Genomic DNA, 3,690 nt, shown 5'->3' with positions numbered 1-3,690 from the left:
GGTAATTAAGGTTAAATGAGGTTATGAAGGCAGGACTCTACTCTGATAGGACTAGTGTCCTTATAAGAAGAGGAAGAGACACCAGAGATATCTCTCTCTCCATGTGAGCACAAAGGAAGGGCCATGTGAGCACACAGCAAGAAGGCAGCTGTCTACAGACAGCCAGGAAGAGCTCCCCCACCAGAAACCAAATACGCTGGCATCTTGATCCTGGACTTCTAGCCTCCAGAACTGTTAGAAAATCAATGTCCATTGTTTACGCTGCCCAGTCCGTGGTATTCTGTTATGGCAGCCTGAGCTGACTAATACAGAAGCTCATCCTTTAATTGTTTGTTCTCTCGCAGCCTCTGAACTTCACCAGCAGCCTCCTACCATCATCCATGTCCTAACTTTCAGTGTCCTTCCCAGTTGAAGAACTCAAAGGTTTAGACATTGTTTGTGTTTCCGTATGTGACACAGTTGTGGATGTGCTTTATTGATTTCTACAACATGTGGTTTATTATTTTCTGCTAGCGATTCAAACACACCTAAGTCTTGGAACCGCATTTTCTGGTTTTGCCTCTGGTCGTGCTGCTTCCATTGTTATCAGAAGTGTCAGTGGGAGGAGATGCAGATTGGACCCTAAATGTGTGTTTACTTTTCTCATTGGGATCAAAATTGGAAGGCTGTAACATCACAGATTCATCAATCACTCCCCCCTCCCTTCTGCATCAACGTGGTGCCAGGATCTTCACTTTTGGTCTGTCAGATTGCCAAGTTTTAGGGTCATGGTGACAACTTTGATGAAGGGACCTGAGAATTTGAGTTTGTGCTGTGGTTTAATGCTCAGGACACGCTCCATCTTCACCATGCTCATCAGCAGCAGGAGCAGCACTGGCAGGGAGACCCCCCAAGAGACTATCTTTAATAATAACAATAATAATAGTAAAAAGCCTGTCTTGGTGGGTCATTTTTGGGGTGGGAGGAGGGTTGTGTATTCATCTTGCATCAGTACATTTTATTTTAGTTTCTTATTAATTCTTAGAGTTTTTCAGTTCCGTCTCTTCTGTGTTTTTTGGTACATAATTATACCATCTGCAAATAAGGATAATTTTGCATTTCCTTTCTAATAATTGTACCTCTTATTTTGGTTTCACATCTTATGGCTTTGATTAGCACTTGCAGAACAATTAGATAACAATGATAATAACAGACACTTTTGTTTTCCACCTGATTTTAATTGGATATTATTAAGAATGAAGCCAGCCATTGATTTGAGATGAATATTGTTACAGAAACAACAAACGTTAATGAAATTTTATATGCGAGTTTGGAAAGATATTTTTAAAATAACATACTTGTGTTAATTTTTGCTAGATTTTTTTCTGATTTTATTGAAATTACCAAATTGTTTTCTCTTTTCTGACTTATTGGTAAGAAGTAATAACTAATTATTTTCCTAATGTTGAATTAATTTTATATAATGCACATGATTTGGAATACAAAATGGGTAAACCACACAATCCTCTGAGGAATGTTTAATCACTAAACACGTTGTACACATTTCTGCCCCACAAAAGATTCATATTCAACTAGGATCCCAATCAGCAAGTTTCTCTTCCCACTAAAGGGAACAAATTATAACCCTTTCCACTGCTGCAGTAAACAGCAAACAGATTGCTGATTATACAGAAAGAGGAAAAACAGACATAGGACAGAGCATGCAGCTTAGAAAGAAGTCATTTCCTCCTTAACACTAAGTAAACAGCAGCAGGCATTTTGCAAAGTGCATTACAGGGAGCGACTGCTGTAGAAATCAATTGATAAAAACTTGTTAACTGAAAGCAAACTCTGAGCAATTATATTAGCAAGTAATTAGAATAATCTGTAAATAGTAGTAAGGACCCCCACAACAAAGAAACCACATGGATTTGTGTCCCTTCCTTTTGTGCCCATACCATTTTGGGCTTGTGTCTATTATTCAGCAGTCGATCTAGTATTGGAAAGGAAATAACAGAACAATAGGACTTATGAGCTGTTGTTAAGGAGAAGTAATTCTATGGCATTAAACAGGAAGTGCTTTGACACTGTGCAATGGGAGAAATTTTGTCTCCAGCTGAGACTCTAGCAAGTAAATAACTATTCTTGTCCAGAGGAGATCTATTTAACTTTCCCTGTATTAAAAGCATAACAGAGAAATTCGTGGACAGAAAGAACTCTCATCACGGCCCAAATGCAGGCAGAGACATTGAGTGGAAGGTGACCTGTCATACAGTTATTGGAGGTTCCCACATGGAGCCAGCACCCTATAGAATGTACTGAAAAGCGAGAAACAAGTGATAAAGATTTGGGAGGAGATATCTTGTAGTGAAAAGATGGTGGGAGTTAACACAAGGGAGCTGAATCTTGGTCAAGATATTTTCTATGTGGCCATCAACAGTTACATGAAATCAGAGACTATTTTTCTTCATCTGTGAAGCAGAGATAATAATATCCACCTTGAAAAGATATCAGAACTAGATGAAAAGTATATGTATAGCATAGGGCCATACATGGTAAGTATTCAATAAGAGATGGCTTGTTACTTTATTATCGAAGCAAATCTTGAGAAAGATAACAGAGACTTAGAAATATATTTTGATAGAAAAGAAGACCCTGACACAAAGAAGTGACATTTTAATGACCAAACACTGTGGGGCAAGAATGATGTGGAATACAGAAAAATATCAATAAACCTTGGGAAAAGAGGATCTCAGTCTGCTTGTAGGTGGGGAGGGAAGGCTATCCTCTAAGCTCTCTTAGCTCTTAGTCAAAATTCGTTCTTTAGGAAGGAAAACAGGAAATTTTTATCAGAATACACAGTATACACTTTACAGGTATTTGATTTGTTTACAAGTTAAGGTATAGTAACAAATGCATTGCTTCATTTTGAATTATGGATCCACCATACTCAATGAATCCTCTTTTGATCTTCATAAAATTCCATGTTAAGTAACCACATACAGAGATAACCTCACAAGAGACCCCAGAAATTCTGGACTTCAGCTTGGGCAAACTAAGGAAACAGTATCTCTTAGAGAATCCTGTTTTAACAACACTTATTTTGCCTGGCCAGATTATTCATCCTAAAACTTGTCACATTGTATTTAAATGTTTGTTTCAGTGCTTGTGACTGTCGTTTGACTGTGAGTTCCTTGAAAGCAGACACAGTTTTATTCACCTTCGTGTTTCTTAGTACCATGCATAGCAGAGCTGCCTTAGGGCCATTGTAGGACTGAGATGATTTTTAGAGGCCCCACTCCACATCATTTGAAACATGTCAAATTTTAGTAGTCACATTATGGCTCAATTAAAAGATTATTTTTACTAAAAAATTTAAAACATATTTGTAATTTTTAAAAAAATTTGGCCATGAGCCAAACACTTTATGATTGGCTCTAACTTCTCCACAGTCTCAGTCTCATAAAGCACACCGAGGAATTCTTGCAAAGTAAAATAATCTAAATCAGAAATTGTTTCCAATGGTCAGGAAATTTTAATGGATATGAACCTTAACAATTAATGAAGTTGGAGCAATGTTAATTTTTGTAGACATTCAGACATTTATTATTCCTAATTTTTACAGGTTATTTTCTTTTTATATTTTCGAATCGATTTTTTTTTCAGTTGTTAAATATTGTCAATGGCCTTTGAAGAGCTAGAAGGTCTAAG

General features: G+C 37.1%; 1 pseudogene; it reads right to left on the bottom strand.

Moving 5' to 3' along the window:
• Positions 1-302: 302 nt before the first annotated feature.
• Positions 303-850, bottom strand: LOC147918242 (vesicle-associated membrane protein-associated protein B pseudogene; annotated as a pseudogene).
• Positions 851-3,690: the final 2,840 nt, after the last annotated feature.

This window comes from Ceratotherium simum, chromosome 1 (assembly GCF_057802395.1).
Source record: "Ceratotherium simum simum isolate JZ-2026a chromosome 1, ASM5780239v1, whole genome shotgun sequence".
Classification (NCBI taxonomy): domain Eukaryota; kingdom Metazoa; phylum Chordata; class Mammalia; order Perissodactyla; family Rhinocerotidae; genus Ceratotherium; species Ceratotherium simum.
Note: the sequence above shows the minus strand (reverse complement) of the source record. Positions and strands in the feature narration are given on the sequence as shown.